General features: G+C 34.9%; 1 protein-coding gene and 1 long non-coding RNA gene across 13 annotated transcripts in view; one reads left to right on the top strand and one right to left on the bottom strand.

Moving 5' to 3' along the window:
* The window catches only part of LOC724292 (disks large 1 tumor suppressor protein), a 457,694-nt gene that overhangs the window by 214,973 nt on the left and 218,329 nt on the right, over positions 1-24,392 (top strand). The gene's annotated exons all lie outside the window — the stretch shown is intronic.
* The window catches only part of LOC102655123, a 46,949-nt gene continuing 42,289 nt past the window's right edge, over positions 19,733-24,392 (bottom strand). Inside the window, exons 5-7 of one of the 2 annotated variants that reach the window (XR_003305883.1) lie at positions 21,275-21,401; positions 20,824-20,986; positions 19,733-20,613 (exon numbers count right to left, since the gene is read on the bottom strand). This is a non-coding gene — a long non-coding RNA (uncharacterized LOC102655123). The remainder of the gene's footprint in view (positions 20,614-20,823; positions 20,987-21,274; positions 21,402-24,392) is intronic. The other variant, XR_003305884.1, reaches the window with a different exon arrangement.

The raw sequence follows: 24,392 nt of genomic DNA, 5'->3' as shown, positions 1-24,392 counted from the left end.
CTCGTTTCCGACCGAGTTAACGATCGTGGTCGAACGTTTATTGGAGTTCCACGATTGCCTTCATCTCCTTTCACTCGACTCTACAGGACAATTCTATATTGGGAAGGGGTTGAAACGAAGTCTCGATTCTCTTTCGTCGAATCCCGTATTAAAAGAAACCGTAATAATTCTCGAATTAAATACCTTCGTTCAAATGCACCCTCGACCAACATTTACGTTGCACGTATATAACGGATAATCGAATCTTCGAATTTCGTCCTCCTTTCCCTCCCCCGGAGGCGAGGATCTGCAGAGAGATCCGGTTAGATCGAAATTAATTATCGGACGGGCAAACGAAAATTTCCAACGTCGGAAATGAAGTCCTCGGAACGTTTTAACCGTGCCCGTGTCCTGTCGGATACCAATCACACGGCCCACTCTTTGCCAGAAGTGGCGAGGAACGAGGCGAGGGTGCGGGGGTGAGCGCAATTAGCGGCCGTAATTATAATCCAGGAGTCGATTGGCCCGTGGGACAGCCTCGTATCATACCAGACCGATCAATCGCCGAGCCCTCGATTTTAATTGCTAATTGCTTCCGAGCCAGCTTCGTGTCGTCGTGGCCGGCCGGCCGGCCGGCCGGCGACGTGACGCGCGGATCTCTCCAACGATGCACCACCGTGCAACGATTGCAAATCGCGCGTATTCTCCCGCTCCGCGTTCTCCGCATTGTTAGGCCGCCCACGTTTCAACTCGCTCGCCCATCCGTCCATCCATCCATCCATCCATCCATCGTCTCCGGGTCTACACTCGATTTCGATTTCGATCCGCCCGCGTTGATGACGCGCACGTGGAATTTATGGATCGATGGAATTTAATTACTCCCGAACGGATTTTCTTTCACACCTGCCACGGGGGATTACTAATTTCGTTCACTGAATTTAGATACTTTTGAATGGGATCGAATAGGAGTATCATTTTCGTACGATTCGATTTTTTGACGATCGATGGACGAAAGATAAATATTATTTTTCTCGATATAACGAAAGTTATGTACGAATAGTCTCCCCGTTGATTTCTATATAATGAACATTTTATAATCATTGTAATATCAATTATTATAACTCCATCCGCAATGTTCGTGTATTGAATTTTTTTAAAAAACTCCATAATCTTTCCGCGTGGAAAAAAAAATAAATAAAACTCGTCACGATTTGTTATACACGGTGCAGCGAAACTTGTACAAGATTATCGAGTGAAAAGTTTCCCTCCCACGTAATACTCTTGTTGACAAACTTGTTCGAAGAAACGACGAAGGTGTTCGAACATCGATGAAAAGGCCGTTAAACGCGATTACGTATACGCGTATAACTTACACAATTCGCAACGCCATGTTTCCCCCAACTTTCGCCTTCCTCTCCGCTATGTTAATCCGATCTCGTGACTATAGACAATCGCGAAAACCTTTCGTTTTTATTCGCCGGGTTGAACGAATCTCGTTGCACGGTGAATAGAAGGCAGTTGAAATTCTTATCTCGAAAAGGGGGGTACACGAATAAACGAGTCTTGATGGTTCTCACCTGTGCGTTGAGCGCCCTCTCGAGAACAGAATGGGGTTTGGACGTTTACAGAGAGGTACGTCCATTTATAAAAAGTTTCTGCTACGATCGCAACCTTCCTTCCGTTTTGGAATACGCGTCTTCTCTCTTTCTTTCTATTTCTAGGAGCGGGAACAAGTTTGCTCCAAGCATTTGCGCTTGATTACATCATGCGTGTATTTAGATAGAAATCTCGTAATCGCGAGAACGTGTCGGCACGTGAATTTTAATGCTTCGTATTATATGAGAAGGATTTGAATAATTGTTTGGAATTGTTGAAACGAAGAAGTTGGAATTGGAATGAAGAATCTTACGGTTATTCTTTTTTATTTCTTTGTCTTGTTGGTGAAAGTAAGAGAGATGTAACGTAAGGAGTAGTAATGTTTCGATAATGTAAATTTATTAAATTCGATTGAAATTTTTATGGAATATTTATTTTGGAATATTGCAATATCTCACGATAGAAATCTTTTATTTACAATATCTCTTGTTGATTATACTTTCATACGACAGAAATTTAAAATATTTTCATCAAATTGCAATTTGTAGAAGAATAAAAGAAGGATAAGCTTTTTATGAGAATTTAAATATCAGGATATTCATTGAGAATTTATAATATGCTGTATTTTTTAATATGAAAAAAAATTAAATTTAAAGTAGAGCGAGAAAATAAAATATCCTCTCATCTTTTTTTTTACACTCTTTGATAACTATGAAATCATGAATATTCAAACCCATATCGCGGTTATATTAATATAGAATAATATAGTCAAGTAAATATTATATTATCACGTTACACAAGATATGATTGAATTCCACACTAATATATTCTAAATATTACCAAGTTCAACAGGATCAGATAATTTGTTATCAAATAATTGAAATTCGTGTTCGAATATTGAAAACTGCAATTTTATTTCACGTATGTTTGTCGAAAAAGAAATATTAAAAAGGTATATATACAATAAAACGTTTAAATATTTAACAAACCTTTCGAAAATAATATCAATACATCCAAATAATAAATCAATATATCCTGCAATAAATTTTATCAGAATATTGTTGAAGTTTTGATTTAATTTTTCATTTATTCTTTCCATGTATTTCCATATACTCTTCACAGACTCGTTTTCCTTCTCGATTACAATCGATGCTATTCTAACAATCTATCGTTTAAAAAGAGAAAAAAACTTCTTAAAGAATTGTTAAAAAGGAAAAAGGGCGACAAGAGTAATAACCACTTTTCATTCCGTTGCGATAATTCGATACTTCGCATCAAATTTATTGCAAAACGGATAGATCTTTCTCTTTTCACGGCCTCTAATTTAATATATCACGAGAAAGTCCGAGCGAGATACGACTTTTTTAATCTTTCCGCCGAACGATAATTCGATATTTCACGGTGAAGTTGGAGCGAGCAAAAGGACAATTTATCAGAAAACCGCGCGAAAAGAAATTGGGCACGATCGAAAAAGCCAATCTCGAACCACCGGTTTATTACAACGCTGTCGTAATTGACAGCTGGACGGTGGAGGGTGGGGAAGGGTAGATTAAGCTATAAATTAGATCCCCTTCTGCCCAGTATTTCCGTCGCATCAAAACATCTTTCGCATAATTAGTGAGCCGGTAATCGCCAAACGTGATTCGAATTATTTAGCTCGATCGTTGGTAATATGTTAACATCGGTCCTTTCTGCACTCGGAGAGAAAACTAACGATTTGATTCGTTTCATCATTTCGATCTGGTCAAACGTTTAACTTTATATCGTTTTATTATAAAAAAAGTGTCGTTTACGAACGCTGGACGAGAGGAGCGTTAACGATTCGTTTTGCCCCGTAAAATTCCGTATATTTGTCAAACTGATCAGTGTTATCAAACGTTGGGATGGAAGTTAACAAGTTTCGAAGGCGCGTTAAACGCGTTGTTCATTACTGTTTCGAAACAACGATTGTCTTTGCCACGCACAGCGATCTCTCGAACTATCGAAATTTCTGAACATTTCGCGTTACAGCTCGGTGCACAGGCGAGATGAATTCGTTTTACGAGCAGGAACATTTCGAGAGGAAGTATTTCAGAGGTCGTAAATATCTGCAGTAAGTCGGAAAAGTATTTGTATTTTACGATACAAAATAAATTGACGTCACTTGGAATTTCTGATTTTATCGAAAGTTTATATAATATAATATTGGTGTATTTTTCGTCGAATGAAAGCCTCTTTGAGAAAAATAAAAGATCAACTTCCAAAGATTTATATTTTTAAAAAAATACCAATGATGGCAGAAATATCTTTTGCAATTGACTTTCGTGTAATATCGTTATTTCTTCGAAACATGGTGGCCAAGCTGGTCAAAAAGAAGAAAGAACAAAGAATTAGAAAACGAGGAAAGCGAAAAACAACAATCCATTAATAGAAAATCAACCATCGGATTCGTGAGATTCCTTACACAAATTTCGCTGAAAAACTTGGAAGGGGGGAGGGGGTCGGTTTTCCATTAAAGCTCAACGAAAGCAATTTAATTTTCAACTCAAACTAAGACATCCCTTTTCCCCATACTTTGAACAAATTCCAGCCGAGCAAACAGCAACCACGATCCATTCACGATCCATCCCCAATAATTCCGCTTCATATCCGCTCATCTCGCATCTCAATTGCGTTACAATCCCAACCAATCGTAATCGATCTCTCTCCACAAAATCCTCTCCAAAAATCCCACCGCTCTTTCTCCTTCGTCGATCCTCCTCGATCATCGATCAGAGTTAAGGAAAAAAAAAAAAGAAAAGAAAAGAAAAAACGATCGAACCTTTAATCCCGTCCCGTCCAAGGCGTGCACCACTCGACCACCCCACAGCTACAACCCCCTCGAACGAGCTCGATTCTTTCGGTTCTACCATCCCAACGAAAAATAAAAGGAAGCTTTTTTATCGATTCCACGCGCGATCCCGCGGGAAATCGGGCACCGTTCAAGTGGCTGGTGCAATCTATGGAACAGGGTGAAACCAGCAGAAGGATGGCACAGAGTTTCGCGCCACCAAAGGGCTCGTCGAGTCGTGAAGGCACAATTCTCTCCATTATGTACACCGAACCCTCTTCCCTTATCATTGCCGCGCTATATTCCACGCCGGCAACGGACAGCTGCCTTCCGCGGAGTAATGGAAAACAAACAGGGGAAATATCGCGCGTGTACGGCCTCGGCCATTACTCCCTCGACGGCGTTCCCCCCCCCCCCCTCTTCCTTTCGTTCCCATTCGTTCCTTGTTTATCTTTCTCCGATTCCCGATTGTTTTGGCCACGGCCATTCCTTCGTCTCTCTCTCTCTCTCTCTGTGTAGTTTGCCGATCGAACCGTTTTAAAGTTGGTTTTATGCGCGATGCCCACGGCCATATCGTAAATTTCGGCAAAACGGTGGATCGGTGGTGGAGAGATGAGCAGCATTCGTGCTCGAGTGCATCGTTCTCTCCAGATAGCGGGATTTTTATTATCCATCTCTCGTATTTTTGTTTTGTTTTTTTTCCCCGATTTTTTCTCTCTCTCTCTCTTTTTTCGATTCGGAGAGAATCGCAGCACCTGGAAACAGATAAACGTCAACGCGTTGTTGGTGAGAACGATCAACGTGTTCAACGTATGGAATGATTCGTTGGATCCTTTTTCCCGTGAATTTTCGAAGACGCAATTTTGATTTTTGGAAACGAGAAGGAGGAGGATCGATACGAGGATCGATCGCACCGCCATTTATTTGGCATTTAAAATAATTATATCCGCCGATAATAATATAATCGCAAGGATGCGTGTATATGAAACTAATGGATGTAATTAATTGATCAATTAAGTGGAGCCACTGTACATTGTTGTACATGGAGGGGATTCGAGTTGCGATTAAGTACGGAATAAATGGGAAATCTGTGGGAACAGATTCATCGATTCATTTAGAACAGTGAGAGTTTTATTGTATTGCAAACTTTTCGCGAAGAAGAGATACAAAGATCGATAAAAATGGATTATATATCTCTGAAAGTATATTATATATTTATTTATTACGATATTGCTATTACACGATTTATATAAATATATAAATTGTACTATGTGATTTAATCATTAATGATTTACGAAGATATAAATCACGTGAATGATTGTTCTGATTTACGAAATGACGAGGCCACAGGTGAAATTTATATCCCGTTATCATTTTCCGTTGTAAAATGTACTTTCGGTCGCTGTTATTCTTTTTTTCTTCTTTTTTCTTTCTTTTTTTTTTTTATAAACTGCCGGAAGTAATACGGTCCGAAGAATACGTTGCAACAATTTTTTCCGGTTATCCTGGTGAATGCCTTACCCTCGTACATCAAATATGTCAACGGCAGAATACGTTCTTATCGGGGAAAAATTCGGAGAAATGGAAAGCGACCAAAAAATTATTCGTATAAAATAGTGGACGGCTAACGTTTAGTTAGATCGAATCTTTTTTAGAGATCGTATTTGCTATCTGTCGGAGAATTAATAAAAAAGAAAAAGAAAAAGTAGATAATTGTATTTTCACCAAGAAAAATGAATCTTGTTTACGTAGAATCTTTAATTATATTTAAAATATTCTTACTTTCCTTTTCAAACGATATAAACTTTCTTCTTAAATTATTCTAATTATATATGCTATCCTATAAAATTTGAATTAATTTGATTATAAAAAGTATAAAGTAAATTGAGATCCTTTTCCAGAATAAACTCTGAACGTTTGCTTTTCTAATAAATTCTGCTCAAGTTTTCTCATTTCCTCCAACGAGATATATCAAAATCATCGTGATCTTTGTTCCAAGGCGAAATATATATGCTTGTTTGAAGCTTTTGCATAATCGTTAACATGGTTAATCAGACGCAGACATAATTGCCGTAAGAAGCCATGACGTATTACTGTTTCCACCGGGACAAATAGAATTTATAGTAGCACTTGGCTAAAATCCATTTCCCTCGGACACCGCGAACGTTTCCGATAAAAGGTGGAAACTCCAAACGAGAGCACTCTCGACCCTTCATCCCCTCCCCCCCTCTCTCTCTACAATGCATTCGTTGCGGTTGGGACTTAATGCATTCGATGCATTCATTTGCGAAATTCAGATTGAGAGATCTTTCTCTTTCTCTTTGTTTCTTTTTCTTTCGTTTCTTTCGATTAAAGAAAGGAAAAGTAATTTTTTTTTTCCTCCATGAAAAGAGTTTTTCTGGTCCAAAGAATTCGAAAGATGGAATGTTTGTAGCTATTGCTAAAATTGTAACATATAGATTGTTTTATTTTTAACAACAAAAGAATGTATACTTAAGAAAAGATACTCATCAGGTTTTACGGAAAAATAGACGTACAAAAGAAATTGTCACAGATCGATGTCACAGTCAGGTATTGTAAGCGACTAAAACGACGCAACAGGTAGAGTCGATATCGACCAATTTCGCAATATTTGAAAAGCTTTGTTGGCACCATGTTTCTTTAACGATGCCGACTCGTTAATTGTTTCTGACCGATCTGTCAAAACTATCTCCAATTTCGATTCCATGATTGAATAGTTGTAGTAAAAGAATTTTATAACAGATAATCCTCACTACACTTTTGTGACCGGATAATAGAACATTTTTATTTTATCAAATGTAAAAAAGAGAAAAAATTGTATTTTCGAATCGAAAATTGATATACTTAATATTTCAAGAAATTATCTAAATATAAATGTTAAATAAAACAAAAATTTGTTAATTGTTTGAATATATAAATCTTCATTTTCTCTAGTTGTTTTTTTGATCTTGATATTTTAACTCTCTTTTTCGAGGATCCTATTATCATTAGTTCTCATCATACCCTTTTGTGGAGGTTGCCAGTGTTCCTCGTTTTTCTTGCTGAAGCTGAGACAATGTCAGTAATAATAGAGATACAGATACAACTAACCTACAATCTTCCAGTGAATTCAATTTAATTCAACTTTGATAAAAAGTTTCAACGATGATTTTACATTTTCATTTTTTTCTTTTTTTTTTCCCCTCTTCGATAAGAACTTTACATGATACACAAAATTCTAAATTCACTGGAGTGCATAATCTTTTCACGAAACAAAAATACCATGTAAAAGTACAACAGAACCTAGATAATTGTAGAACAAATAAAAGCTAAATAGAAACTGGAAAGTTAGTTGAAATCCTATTTTTACGGGCGATCGTATAAATATTTGATTTTCGAAGTTCGAGATAAATCTGGAAGCCCTGTTTTTTGTGGCAAGGCTTTACAAACATTTGACTTAGAAGTTCAAAATGAAATCCGCAGCTATGGTTTCGTGGAAAGATAAACTATATTTGTATGTCAAGAAAAGTAGAATATACTCTCTCCCGTTTATAAGTATTGGAAAAAAAAACAAGACAAATTTACACTTAAATTTTTATCTTACTATTTAATATTATCATTATAATTATTAATATTATACGGTATTTGTTTTTCTTTATAACAGTTAATGCATCATTAATTTTTCTATAACTTTTCCTGTAAATAATTCTTACAAATTCTTAAGTTTTTATCATGTATCTCAAACCATCATTTTGCACAGACATTCTAATCAATTATCACTTCTCTGATGATCTTCGTTATCGTGTATTAATTAATTAAAAGGAGTATCGTATTACTTACAAACAGAGGAATACATGTAACCGAGTAATCGTGATTAATACGTCCCTCATTCGTTGCATAGTGATTGTTTCACGATACCAAGTTAATACCCATTACATCAGGTTTCTTGTTTCCCAATGTCATTCCATCTAAAGGCAGAATGTGTTAATCGAGCGCTAATATGAGGCCTATATATATGCATGTATGGATGGCACTTACATAGGCTTATTTGATCTCGAGTAAATGCTCTATCCTGTCACTTATACTGTCAAATTGGATCGCGTGACATCGTAAGCCCTTGTACTACCTAGATAAACCTCCTCTGAGGTAACTCTGACCCCCCCTACCCTCTCACCCATGATAAAGTGGGATCCATTTGAGCTTATCAGTCGCTCCCTCCTTCCTAACCCTTCTTCTCTCCCCTTCTCTTTTTTCTCTCTTTCTTTTTTTATTTTCTTTTACATGGAAAAAAACTATGAATCGACCAAACGAATCGTCCGAGTAATTTTTCCTGGTAAACTACCGCTGAAAACGTAGTCGGAAAAACGTAACGTCGAGGTTTGTGAGGTCTATGTGAAAGACGACGCGAAAGAAACGAATTCAGGAACGTTCGATTTTTCAGGCGACGTTAACGTCCCTTTATATTCATCGTGATATGAACGTTGAACGATATTCCTTTTCGTGAGCATGTTTTGTAGCATTCATTTCGTATGGATCATACGTGTTATCAATATTTGTAGCCTTTCAAGAAAATGGTACACGACGTCCCGAGAGATACGTTACAAGACAGTTTCCTTCAAAAATAATGGTGGATCTTTTAGTGTCCCTGAGTGGAATACTTAGTACGTTTTATTCCTTTCGTGTAACACATTTTGAGTTTATTTATGATTATTAAATATCCATCATATATTTTATATGTGAAGATCCTTTTACTAGCAAATGGCTCGTTTTTTTTCATTCTCAATGGATAATATTAGTGGAACAAGCATAGAGTCTGTGAAATTTGTAAGGTTTAATAAAGAATAACCTCTGATTTTAATAATTTTTTCTCGAAATATAAATTTGAACTCTATTTTATTATTACTTCAGAATTATTGAAATCGAAAGATGAATCATGTAATAAATTTTTTGGATTCAAATTGCAAAATATATAAACGAATAATAATAACTTGGTGAATTAGTTAGTAAATTCAGCCGGATTAAAAAATTCCTTGTGACGTTGCTTCTTCATTTTCTTCCTTCATCATGGTTGACATTGTTTGGTGGAGGTCGTTGGTGGCACGGTTGTCTCTTAGAGGAAGTTAATCGCGCGTAACATTGCTCCTGTATATCACCATCTCTCCTACATTTTTACTCCCATTCTTTCCCTAGTTCCTTTCTTCTTTTCATAGCACATTACGCCGGCGAACAATGCCACATTGATTCTTTCGTTTTTGCTTCCTCTTTCCTCCATTGCTCCTTGTGACGCTCTTAATGATTAGTTTCTTTCTGTTGATACCGCTTGAATGGTTTCTCCCCTCTGAAATTCCGCCTCTGCCTAATTCATATTTTAGCGACTAATATTATTTCTTAAAAAAATATATATGTATATATCTCGTTCTCATTGAATTAAACTATGAAAAAAATTAAATATTCATAGGCTTGCACATAATTAAGAAAAGATCAATTTATAAAATTTCGACCAATCTTTTACTATTTACTCAATCTAATTACTTATCTTTAAGAATCTGCTTTAATAAAAAAATAAATTTTTCGTAGGATGTGCAAAAAGCAACTATACATTCCTCGATTTTAAATAATATAATATTTCGAATATCGTTCCATCACGTTACCTTTGATTTCCGCTGCGATTTTCTTCGAGTTAGTGCACTTTTATTTTGCGCACGTTTCTCACTGCTCTCCATTTCGACTGTCTAACGGAAACGGCCACATTCGTTTAACCTTCGCCCTTAAATTTCCCTCTCTCACAATAGTGTCTGAAGTTTGTGGAGGCGACACGAGTTACGACGTCTCGTTACACTCCTCGCAAAATATATATACTGAAGAAACGCCTTCTTGCGCGTTATCTTCAAGGTATTTTCAACTGTACGTTAGTCACTCGAAAATTTCTTTGATAACGACTTTTTCGATCGACGTTGGTCCTTTAATTTTATCGAAAAGTCGAAAGAAAAATTCTATGGAAATATTCGACACTCGAGTTCTTTTTTCTTTTTATTATTATAATTTCGATCAATTTATAAATTATAAATTGATTGGTAAAGTTTAATAGAAATTCTTGCGTGTACTTTTAGAAGATCATCATTCGTTTCATCATATATAGTTTGTAATAAATCGGATTAAATGAAGCTTCCTTGGCAACAACATAGTTATCGTCTTGAACGAACGAAGCTGTTAATAACGTCAACATAGAGTTCTAATCTCGACGCTTCTTAATCCACTGTTTTCACAGCTTCTCGTGTGTTGCCGATATGGGCAACTTTTCAAAAATATTCCTCCTTTTTCTACCCACTAAGCTACTAAGTTTGATATGATAAATTATCATAAGAAGATATATCAATATTTCTTATAAACTTATAATTTTACCATTTCAATCATACATACGAGTAAAATTTTTATTCTAACAATTTAATATTTTTCTTCAAAAAGAACAACATCGCTCTTCTTAAATTAAAATATTCTATCCAATGTTTTTTTCATTATCCGGCATATATTTCAAATCTCGTTTCATTTTTCACAATTCTAGAAAAGTAGTTTCTACGAAAACTTTAGAAAACGTTTTAATTTATTTGTCCTAGGAGAACCTGTATATGTAGAGAAAATGATGAAACTTTTTTCAAACGAGGTAGATAGACTGTCGTTAGAGGATGAAAATTTTTGTATAAATTTTAACACAATTTCACCCAATCTTCTCGATCTGAACCTATTATTTATTAAATATTAAAAAGTAATTTATTCTTCGCATCGTCATATCGATCCTCCAGCACATAAATCCCCTCTTTTTTCCTCTTTTTCCTCTCTCCAGTTTTCCACGTTGGCCCACCACCTTTCATCGCCGGTGTTCCACGATTTTCTTCCACGTAGCCGGCTCCTCGAGAAATCGTTCCCGGGCTGATCCAGACAAGATACTACACGAGGAAGGGGGCCAACAAGAACCAGACACGCCCCACAGTCCCAGACTTCCGGTGTTACAAGCAAAACGCCGGGGTTCGGCAATTTGTCTGAGAGTGATTAATTAGTGCCGGTATTTGGCCAGTGTTTCAAGGGACGATGAGCCAGTCCGGCCGCGGCTGAAATTTACGCGGAGACGTATGAATACTTTATGGCCGCTCTGCGTTAATATTGCAACGAGCTCCAGTAGACTCTAATCTCCCTCTCGGTTATAACGAGCTGTGTTTGGAAAGACCGAAAGAAACGAGTGAAAAAACAATCATATCACGGTAAAATACACACTCTGCTTTTCCACCGCGCTTTATTTATGTTTATACTAATTGTTTACCGTTACTTGAAAATTGTGAAATTTTGTCGAGTTTATGTGTATCATTGCAAGAAATGTATCGTTTATTTTTTTAACGCATCGAAATTTCAATCATTATTTGAAAATTGTGGACGTAACATATTTGTCGAATTATGTGCACAGATCGTTGTAAAAGTGCATTATTTAAATATGTTTATTTAAATTTGTATTAATTGCTCACTTTTACTCGAAAATCGTGGAATTTGTTAACACTTGTTACGTTACATATACATTCGAGGAATGAAATATAAAAGCGAAATTCTTTTTTGTTATTCATAATTTTTTAAATTTCTTCAAATAAATCGCTTGATAATTATTGTTTTTATTAATTTTGTATATTTTCGTTCGATAATTTACTTTTTGCTTCCAAGAAATAAATGTTTCTTTTCTTCTGTAATTAATAATTTTGAATAATAAAATTGTGTAGAAATAAATTTTAATTTTTTTTTTCGTTCGAAATTAATATATAATATTTCCAAGATTCATTTTTATTTTTACGAGTTAAAGTAGCAATTTCAAGAGGCGTCTCTCTAAAATTCTCGTTTTCACGAACACTAATGAGGAAAAAAGCGGAAGTATATTAGCCCGATGGAACAAGAAGCTGCGTGAAGTTTCACAGGCGAACATCCTAACATATTACATGAACCATAAAGTGAGATTTGTCGAGCTATTTTAAAAAACTACCTCGCCACATAAAGTGAATACCTGTTTAAATAACTCGAGAGACAATATATGAAATTGTGAAATTGATATCTTTATACATCCTTCTTTTATAAACTTCAAAATTCCAATAAATATTCAGAACTATCTATATAATTTATTAGAGAAGAATAAAATAATTATCGATAAACACTTTTTAAAATTTTTATGATTTTGCGCTTCATTATAAAAAGAATTTATTATTATTTTAACAAAATTGGAAAGTTCTTCGAAAAAAAGAAAAATTATATTTAAAAATAGAGAAAGTAAATATGCTCGAATATTGATCGAAGAAAGAAGCTATCGAACCTATCTGACAGATCAATTGATGCAATCGTTCGACCAATGAGAAAATCATGACTTCGATCCGATCGACATTCGACGTCTATAAGAAATTGAGAGGAAATAGCTCGAGAAGAACGAGAAGAAGAAAAAAAAGATAAGAAATGTGCGTCTAGATATATTGGACTGGCCAGTAAAGCTATCTAGATCTTCACCATAGATGTAGAATCATTCATTGTGGGATCGAAGAATTTAAATATTGCGCAAGAAAATTGAAAGTATCGAAAAAATGTGGCAATATAAATATCTTAAAAATTATAGACATTTCTTAAAAACCAAAATCTCCAATATTCTTTATTTTCTCCAAAGTATCTTCACTCGTGAATAATTAATTAATGTACATATAAAACTGCATAATTCTAACAATTCTTCATTTCACTAACACAAGAAACAGCGCCACGAAAAATAACTCGATAAATAACGAATAATACCGAAATATAACGAAAATTAAAATGGCTGATGAAAAATAGAAACGCCTCAAAAATTATAGACGAGTTCAATTACGTTGCACCGACAGACAGATGCGCCATTTGTTCGTTGTTGTCGTTCGAGCGCATTGAGGATGCATTTGGATATCCGTGTGTACACGGCTTCCCTCGGCTCGCGTAATTCCTAGGCAAGGTGTTTCGTCTAGCACGGAGTCCCATTCCAGACGGAACTTACGTCACCTATACGGTGAGAGAACGGCGCGGCGGTTTCATCCGACTTGATGGATGTGGCGTGCATCGTGAGGTCGTGGCTGGCTGCCGCCTAGAAAGCAGCCGTTTCGTGGCTGATGGAGAATAGAAACGCCCGAGGAATCGGCCAACCGAAAATTCACGGAACCGAAACCGAACTTGCCGCGCTACCATATTAAACATTTCTGTTTGACTGAAACTATTAATTTTGCCTAAAGTTCCTTCGGGAAAAATTCGGGCGCTTTAATTTTTTTCTTATTTCGGCGAAATATGAGAATCTCTGAGCTGGAATTCTTTGAACAAGTATCGTGATATGTTTGAAGGAAAATCTTTGAAAAGATTGAAATCGATAGCTTTAGTAGTTCGATACTTCAACGACTCGAGATGCTCTGGAATTCGTCCAATATTTAGCTTTAGAATTATGAGAATGAATTCTTATATCCTATTTTTGAATACTTTATATGTTTTAAATATCGAATATGTTTCCGTGTATACTGGCATATTTGAATTGAAAAATTCTTCAAGGAATTTAATTCGATATAATCAGACTCAATCGAGTCACTGCTTATTAATCGAAAAATACAAGGATGAAAATTTTGCATCAAAAACTTAGGATTGTATAAGGAGAATGGATAAACGTTCCCAATTAGACATCGTGGAAACAATGCGAGTCGAATTGAAATAAGCCACTAGTAATTTCGTTATCGTGCTAATTAATTGGTTATCAAATCAAAGATCGGCGTCCACATTGGATTATAATTCCAGTAATAATTTCTATTGCTCGATCGTGCGAGCAATGACGAATCGGCGAATCAAAATCGAGGGACGAATCGATGGAAGGAGAGAGGGAGGAGCATAGAAGCATAGAGATAGTAATTATTATTATACGATTCTATCAATTCCGTTATCACCACGCTTCCGTCTATGTACTTAACGTAGATGGATAGATGGATAGAATTTGGAAATTCGAACGGTGGCTCCATTCCGCCCGTGTGCAAATATTAACATTGGTCAATGCGATGGCATCGAACCCTATTTGGATCATTCATGAGCCTCTATTTTCCGCGAAATATCCACTCGTAGAACGTATGTATTGTTTACAGTATAATTATCCCCACATTCGATCACTCGTTCCAGCCAATTATTAACACGGTCTATATTAACGAAACATTTCTATGGTGATAAATTTGCAGGATTCTCGTTATTATTTCGTCAGCCACGTTTTTTTTTCAACTCGATATATGTTTGTAATACATATCGAATCAGTGCACACGCTTGAGCACAATTTTCGTTCGTACAAAGTAAGGCTAGTTAAATTTTTTCCGGGATGCAAGCTATTGTCCCGGTAAATTCTTCGATCTGTCGAGTAAATAGAATTCGGAAATTCAATGGTTGGCTCGATCGCGTTTCTGTATCAATATTGACCGTAAGAGCGGCGCGATTGCGTTCACCTTGTGGGGATGTTGAATTATCGGGCAAATCCGAATTCGTGACAAGGAATATAGATCACGTGATTAACCTTCAGACGATTAAGATTTATGGAATATGGAAGCGATGAAAATTTATGCCATCGCTATGCTTTACAATGCAACGAAAAAATTATGGAGATTATGGATATGCACAATTCAACAAGATGATCAAAGACGTTTTTAATCAGCATTAATATTTAACGCGATCACCACCACACACGTGAAATTGATCTTTGGTTTATTTTGTGCCGAGGAATGCGTTTATAAAGTTGGAAGATATGCAGATTGAAGAGTCAGACACGTGAAGCGTAGAACATTGGAATGGTGGTTCCAATTCAGTTATACGCTAAAATTGACACAATTTCATTTACTTTATAGGGTCTGATATCCGTGCCTTTGTTACCTCAAACCGTGAATTCCTGGAAATAGATTTTCGGTTAGTTTCCCGAACTACAAATAGTGACAGAAACTTTGCCATCAATTCCATGTCGTAATCTCTTCCTCGTTCCGCTTTAAATCCTTTGTCTGAACGTCACAGAGCCAGATTCAAAAACGTTCTGCACACATCCGGTAGAATAATTCTTCAATTACCAATGAATTAATTTACTTCTTCTTCTTTTTTTCATTTACTAAAAAAAAAAAAAAAAAAGACAGTATAAGATATATCTACAAATATATTTATAATTATAATATAAAAATAATAAAGATATTTATTGATAAAATCTATACACACTTCTCTTTTCACTCATCCGTTAAAATAATTCTTATATCCTTATTTGACCAATATTAATAATTAACTCGATAACGATATTCGTTAATAAATTCACGATTTTGTTTGGAAAACGAGTTTCTGATTTTCAAAAAAAGAATATACATGATGCAAGTGCAACAAAAACGTCGAATCGTTTTTCATTTCGTCGCATTTCTGACGAATAGCATCCATCGATGGAAAGCCAATAAAAGCATGGCGAGAAAGAGTGACGCGTATATCGAAAGGGGTGTAAATTTCAACAAACGTTTGTCACCAGGCAACCAAGGCGATATACGTCGTTGAACATGAGAAATGGTGGCCGCTCGAGAAAGAAGCACCGCTCTCTTTACGTCGGTTGCAGCTTTTCACGGTGCAACGACGACGTAAGACGTCGTAACTTTCTTCGTTGTCGGTTCGTGATACTCCTTATGCAGGCTCGAGTGGTCTTCCCACCAAGGATAGAAGGACAAAGAGGCGCGCGATGTATGTATAAGCAATAGACTACTCATTTCTGGTCGAGCCAGTTACGCCATTATCTTCGCCCTTTGAACGGGGATGCTTTTATGGTAAACACTTGTAAGGAGTTTTGCCAAGAAAAAAAAAAAAGTGGAAGGTAAAGTGGAGAGAAGGATGAAGGATGCATTATGCACGAGCAGTAGCAAGAATATATATATATATATTATGTACGCTTTCGTTCACTAAGTAAGTCACCGAACACTTGATAATTTAGGAATTTGTTCTTTAATATCGCAATTATTATAAGCTTCTAAATTTTAATTTTATAAAATTTGAAGAAATTTATAGTGTCATGATATAATTATATTTTTCTTTAAATTAAGAAAATTTCTTTTTTGAATTATCTATTATTGGAATATATTCTTTACAATTTACACTTTGATATAAATTGATTGAATGACAAATAATTTCGAGAAATTTAACAAAATTTCATCTGATCGATGAAAACATTGTGTTAATAATATATGAAAATATTGTGTAATGTAAAAGTGTTTATTCAACGAAGGATAATTTAAACAATACTTTTTCATGGTTAATTTTGCAAATTAAGAATACTCGGAATATCTAAATTAAAGTCACGCGTAAAAAATATTAAATATTAGAGATGTTGTTACATCTAAATTAAAATCATGCAGGAGAGAAATGTTGAATATTTTAATTAAATATTTAATATTTTAATTACAATAATGTAATTCGAAATTTTCACAATTGTTTATTTCCTCTGATGTTACTATGTATTAATAATATAATATTAATTATAATAATATGTTGATTGAGAAAGTAATGTCCTTTCCCTGCAAAAATAAAATGAATATTAGAAATTTTATTAACACAAAACACTCGTTTACCCGATCTTATCCCAATCAATAAACTATCCAACGTTTATGCATTCATATTTATACTTACAATTGCAATCAACAATTATTATACATCAAGTTAAAAATTGTTCGTTAAATAATATCCATCCATTTTCACAATATCATGAATTCTTCCCCTTAAATTCATCACTCGTCAGAGATCCTCCTCGAAATGCTTATCTCCCTGCTTTCCTTTCTTTTCCTTCTATCAAAATCGCTTGTTCATTCCATTCCTCAGTTTACTCTTACCTCCACATCGCGATGGGATAATTCACTTATCTCATCATTCGATCAAGCCAATCTTATTCCGATCTTATTCCCCAGAGATTTCCCCACTTCCTCTTCTAATCAATATAAATCTTATCGATCCGAGTACAAGTTCGTCTCGCGGAAGTGAAAAGAGAAGAAAGAGGAAACAGGCGCGAATAACGAGAGCGAACGATAAATAACCTTTGCCCCACCCCCCCGTATTTCCCGCCATCTTGGACAAAAGCGTGTAAAACGGAATAATTAAGATTATTTTATCGCCGATAGTTAAACGAAGGTGTTCCATTTTAATTACCGAAATGATGAACCTTCTCATTTACATACCGAGTCTTCTTAAACGAACCGAGACGTCTCGCTGTACTATACATACAACCCACCCCATTGAATTTTCATCCCTTAACCATCTCTGTTTTAATACGCGTTTAATATATTCCCTATCAGCCTGAAATTTTTTTTCCTTCCGACGAGGTAAATTCCTCGATGCAAATTCCGATGAAAAGCCATAAATTGCAAATTAGGAATCGTCTGTTCTTCCTGGAGAAGGCAATTGCTGAGGATAAAAAGATAGACAGAAAGAGAGAGAGAGAGAGATAGTGGGAGATAAACTAGACGGATAGAATAAAAGTTTTTAGAAGGAAACCTTGGTTCTCGAGGAAAATTATTTGATTGCACAATGAAGGTGGAATTATTTTTACGAGAAACTTTAATTTTATCGGCAGTTAGGTCTGCTCCTTTCTTTCCTCCATTTCTATCATCTTCGTTCAGTCGTATCTTATATCTCTGACTGTCTCTATGAGCTCGTCGAAATGCGCAAGGTAAACCGATATCTCGCTATATCTGGCTCCACTGTTTTTATTTTTCACTCGTGACGATATAGAATAAAGGAGGAAGGAGACCGGGCAACAATTAAACCGACGAGAAACTAAATACGAGAATAATTATTATTTCTTTTAGGAGTTTTCCCCTTGTTACCGATTCTATTGTTAGCAAGGAACCATTGTATTTTTTCGTAAAGCAGAGGCGGCGATAAGTGAATCACCTGGATCGATTATCTGGAAAGAATTAGCTAATGGATGAAAATGACTTCCGTTGTTAAAATTTGAATTTAATGGACAAATTTTATTTTATTTTATTTTATTTTTTTTTTTTTTATACATCACTTGAATTGAAAATTTTTATCGATTCTATAAATATTCATTCAGTAAATTTAATCGTGGAATCTGAAAAATCAATTTACATAACAAAACAGATATATTTTTTTATTTTTCTATTCTACTTAAAATAATTACGTAATAATTTTGAACATTTCAGTATATATCGATAAATTTTAACTTGTTCTCTTTTTTTTTTTTCGACAAGATTGAAAAATCATCACTTTTTAATTTGCATACGGGATTTTTGAATCGCGAGGATGAAGGAATATAGGATGAAGGAGGGATGAAAGCGGGTTGGGCAGCGTTCATTGCATGAATCATTTTGCCAGGGGTCGGGATTTAATGCCCGGCTTTAATTTTCCCTCTTTTGTTTATCATCGCGTCGTTAAACTTTCATTTTATAACAATAGAGGCAACGTCCGGGCTGAGACAGTTGAGCCAACTGAAAGAATTGCTACTGATGTACGACCGGTTATGGTTTGAATAAAATTGCATTATTTAACACCGAGCCGCTTCAATCCCTGCCCCGGCATAAATATGCATTAATTGTTCGTGCCGATATGCTCGAAATCGAGCCAATAAAAATCAATTTATTCCACGTGAAACGTGAAATATGTCGTTTTCCATCGGCCGGATCGATGAACAGTGGATAGGAACTTCGTACTTTGGATTTGCAACTATAAACGAAATATTTTATTCAAAAGTCCATATAATAAAATATCAATTTGCGAGAATATCTCATCCGTGAACGCGGTAGAATTGAGAATGATAAATAAAGAATTTATTACGGCCTTGCAAATTAAATTATTTTTCTTCTGCGTAATATGCACGCGGAAATAAAATAGGCAAAAATGGAAGAAAACAAGTCTGTTTTGCCGTTGCTCGTTCATTATGCGTAATATATATTGTGTTTTGAATTATTTTATGTAAAATAAAATATAAGAAATTTTAGAATTTTTCGCTAACTGCGTAGAATTCTTTTTTTTAAATTTTGTTATTAATTAGATTTTTATTAACACAATTAAAATTGAAATAACATTTGTTTAAACATCGTAATATATACTTATATATTTATATCCTCTTGAACATCGCGTGTATTCCACTTTTGCGGTATTTAAACTTTCCGTAAATGCACTTGTATCCAAAAATCATTTTTTGAGATTACGAAATTCTAACTTTCGCTTTAAAATTCGTAATCTAATTCAAGAATAAGTTCTAAACTTTTAACTAATGTTGTATATACATTTTCTATGTGTCAGAAATTTAAAAAAAAAAAAAGAAACTTGATAAAGGAATTATTATATTTCTTCCAAACAACCTCTCTTGAATTCCTCGCGATCCTATTACATCGTCGAATGGTCTCCATCTTAAAATAAGTCGATTCTCATCTTCTCGAAAGCGCACACGTTTAACGAAACGGATAACTTTCTGCGTAATTATTCACAAGTGCAACATCTCGCGATTGAATAATATCAGTGACCCGTTTCAAGAATTTTTATCGGCGATCTTTCTCTCCAAGGGTCGCGCGGGTCAGCGACGATGGATTCTGAATTTGCCGGCTATATTTAAATTTTCTCTCCCCGATTCTTCGCACACTTCTCCGCCACCCTGTCCAGGGAAAAAAGAAGCTGATATTGCAGAGGGTTGAAACGTAATTTCATCGTGAAGGGGCGTGACAGAAGTTTCGGTTCCACGATGGATGGAACTTGAACGGGGTCAAAAGTTTTTCTCTTTGAGAAGCGTGAAAAACCTTTCCTTCGAAATACCATCGAGAACGGCCGATTATTACCGAGTTGAAAATTCGCGTTAATTGTCCGCAATTTCCCAACTCCTCGAGTGGTGGTGGTACAATGGGACGAAATGGGTTAGATCGTTTTTTTTCTTTTCCCTCGATGAGGGGGGTGTCCGATTTTAAATTTGGATCCTCGAAACTTCGAAAAAATCCGATATCCTTCCGTGGAATGGAAATAAATTTTATGGAAAATTTTTCTACGTCGTTTTGTCAATAAAGAAACCCTCTGAAGAAGGAATTAAAGAAAAGGGATCGGGATGATCAATCAAAGTTTAAGAATGCGAATCTATCTCGAGATTGGAACTCTCTGAAGATTATTTCTCGCAAGGAAGGAAGATTACTCTTAATTTAATTTAATGCATTTGATCCAATCTGAAAAAAAAAACAACTATTTAGAGAGTAAAATTTAGAGAGTTTTGCTTCCAAAAATATTTTTCATGAATGAATATTGCTTTGAGACTTTAAATAGACTCATACTCTTAATTTCATTCACCAGTTTCGCGAATTATCGAATTCGGGACAAAAGAAAAAATAAGTCACATTTATGGTAAAATTAATCCGGTGAAAAATTAAACGTCTCACGTTTTGATATTTTTTTTTCTTTGTCGAAACGAGAATCGTATCGATCCACGTGGTTTCGTTGATACGTCGTCGCCCGTGAATTAACAGCGAGCCTCGAATGGCCTCTATTTCGATTATCGGCATGTTGTATTCATGATGCATCAGCGCCAGAAAACGTAAAAACCTAGAATTCGATAATTGATCGTTTGAACGGCTATAATCCGCCGGGATCTTTTTTCAACGCTTTAAAAAATATTCGCGGAAACCGTATATCATAATCGTTATAAACAGAGAGCGGGTTTCGCGGCCAACGAATTTTCACGTGGCCAGTCGATTCAATAAAGAAAAATATCAATAACGTGGAAAGAAGAGGAGATGAGAAAAGATGAGAAAGATCCTCGGAACAAGAAATTGATACGCGCAAAAATGAATTATTATTCTCTTCCCGAGGGGTGAGTTTTATGAAATTCACCTTTGTCGATCGTTCTCGTTAATATTAATTGACGTTTTCCACCGTTTCGAATTATTTTCGTATCTGTCACGATTTTCATCAACGTTCCAGTTCTCGTTTTTTCGTTCCACACCAGTTTTGATAATACCTGGAAAAAAATGCGGTCTGTAAATTATGGAACGAACAGAGGTTGAAATTGTTGCGCATGTCAAAATACGAATGTGGAAATAGGGAGAGAGAGAGAGAGAGAGAGAGAGAGAAACAGCGTTACCTTCGGTTGAATTTTATTCTCCGTGTTGACACGATATGCGACAAGCATGTTTACATGTATATATATATATTTCGTGTATTAAACCACGATTTATAAACTTGGAAATGGACGAGTGGTAGGATTTAAAAAAATTTTTTTTAACGCAATAAAATATCTGGTCTCTGGATTTTAATTTTTTTTTTCTTTATTTTATGTAATTAAAAATATTCAATCATTATAATTCATTTTTATATTGTATTATTGTACTATTTTAATAAGATTGCCAATTGATTAATAATTTCATCGTGTTTCATTTTTTTAGTTTATTATATTATATCCGGTTTATTTTACAAATTGAATTTTTATTTATATGTATTTATACATGTTTGCATTTATGAAAGTGACAACGATTATTAATTATTATAATTATTATATCATTCTTTTAGTCTGATTATATTATATGTGTATATCCATCCACATTCAATATTATATTAATTTTATAAGTACAAATATTTTATAAGTACATATTCTACACATCTTTTAATGAATATATATATGCACGATAAATTTTGATTCGTGTCAAGATTTCTCCATTCTCTCCCATTCCAAGATAAATTTAAGAAGAGTAATTTATATGTACGTCGGACAAAACGATGTCCATTTCACTGGTGGAAATTGAGCAAATAAGAAGGGATGAAAATTTTCTCTCGAATTTTTCATATTGCCGGAACAGCTTCTTTGCTTCGTCCATGCATTTCGACCTCGCCCTTATCATCGCATTCTTGTTCGTTCCTTCCATTCATTCCTATTGAACGGCTATGGCGGCCAGCCATGCACGGAGAAAAGGGCTAGGAAATCGAGGATCGAAACGAACGATTTCAATAAACTCGACGTTTTAACACATCGAATGTTGCGAATTGAATAATGGACTCTTTCAGGCGCGAAATTTTTTTGAAAAACGCCTTGTCCTTTTTTGCATTCGTGATAAAAAAATATCATCAGGGAAAAGCGAATTTTACAATTTCGCAAATATTATCGAGAGGAACAAATGTTACGTTTCCATAATTTCGCGTTGGAATATTTATAATGTTCTTTCAAATTTTATGGAATATACAGTTACGTTTCATCCCGTGGTGGGGAATGAGCTCGTGAAATTATTACTCGAGAGTTTATTCTCGACTGTCTCGTGATGCGTGCAATCTTGAGGACTAAGACTAGTTAGGCGAACTGTCAAAACAACTTGCATTCGTATAAAACATTGTTAAGTCAGTTGACTTGTCGCTGAACGAAACACGTTTACTATAGAATTCTCATCTCTTGTGTAATCTGAAGCAAGATATGTAAATTCTATTTAAAACTTTATTCATCATTATTCTTTTTCCGATCTCTGCAAATAAATAATATGTTAATATTAAATTGAAAAATTCGAAGATACAACTCTCTTTTCAAAATTCCGTCTTCAATCTTGAAGATATGATTATTTTCTCCCTTTTCTTTATTATACCTTGTTGAATATTTCTACGCAATTTGCTGCTGACAATTAATGAGATTAATTTTTCTCTTATATTTCTTCTTCTGTGAAGATTATTTCCTCTTTTTAAAAATAATAATTTTATAAAATTTAATATTCTTACATAATCACAATATTTCACAATGTCGAGTGAAATTTCGTCGATAATAAAGAAAATAAATCGTAATTCCAAACGATGGTTGAACATTCACCTAACATAAGCTGGATTTGTGGTATACAATAGTCGATAATTAGCTCAGTCAAGCCATCATCCCGGTGGTTCCAGAGAAGCTTAAACGCACAACAGGCTGCTTAAATCTTGCATGGTGTTCGTGTTGTCGAGCCATCCATCGATAACTAAACGTTGCCTTCACAAGGGGTGAAAAGTTTACGTAACATCGTAAACTAAATCCTTTCGAGTGATCAACACGAACGAATCCTCTGGAGAGATACTTTAAACAGATTTGATCAGCTCTAACACCTAACACACTGTCCCTCTCTGTCTTTTATACCTCGTTGTTCCATCGATCTTCTTTCGCCTTATCATTTTTCATTTTTCCATCACATTATACGTTAGATGTTAGAATCGTCAATCAATCAAATGAATATTGCAAAATTGCGCTGCCTTTCTTGTTCGAAGAATTTTCCATAAGTTAATCTTGTGACTAATAAATAATAATAATAATTATTCCTCGAACTTCACTTCAAATTGAAATCTTCACTTTGATCTTCGATTTTAATGGTATTCTGAATTTTTCTTCGTGCAAGAGTTTTCAATAATTCCAGCAATTCTTTGAAATTCTAAAATTTTAAAATGATATGGTGTTTACTATTGAGGCGTGATAATGATTCATGAAAGATGTTCATTGTCTAATCCCTTGAATCTTTCAGTGAATCTTAAATCTTTGTATAACAAATTTTTCTATTATTTTTTTTCTTTTTTTTTAGTATATATTTAATTATGATTTACTTTATAATCAAAAGATATTTCTTTTTACTGCTTTTAACAGTACACGTTCGAGGGAGAAGGGAAAATTAAAACGGATTTCTGAACTTTACTCGATCGACTAACTCGTCAAAAACAATGGCCGAGTTTTGAGAGCGGCTTTATCCACTAAACGAAACACGTTTCACTGTTTCGAAAGTAAGTTGCCACAAACTGGTGAACTCTCTTGAACAATTCGATTCGAAGAGCATCGCATAATCATCGTGCGTTACGTGTCGAGTAATTCAATGGAAAGTTTTGGCCGAATTGGACAGACGCTGCTTTTAAAACTCAATTAAGATTCTATTCTTTCCTTTCATATTATTAAAGTTGCTCGGTTTCATTTCACTCGGTGATTTTAAATTCTTATTATGCGCCACGGAATATATTTCAT

The sequence above is a fragment of the Apis mellifera genome, linkage group LG12 (genome assembly GCF_003254395.2).
Source record: "Apis mellifera strain DH4 linkage group LG12, Amel_HAv3.1, whole genome shotgun sequence".
NCBI lineage: Eukaryota > Metazoa > Arthropoda > Insecta > Hymenoptera > Apidae > Apis > Apis mellifera.
Note: the sequence above shows the minus strand (reverse complement) of the source record. Positions and strands in the feature narration are given on the sequence as shown.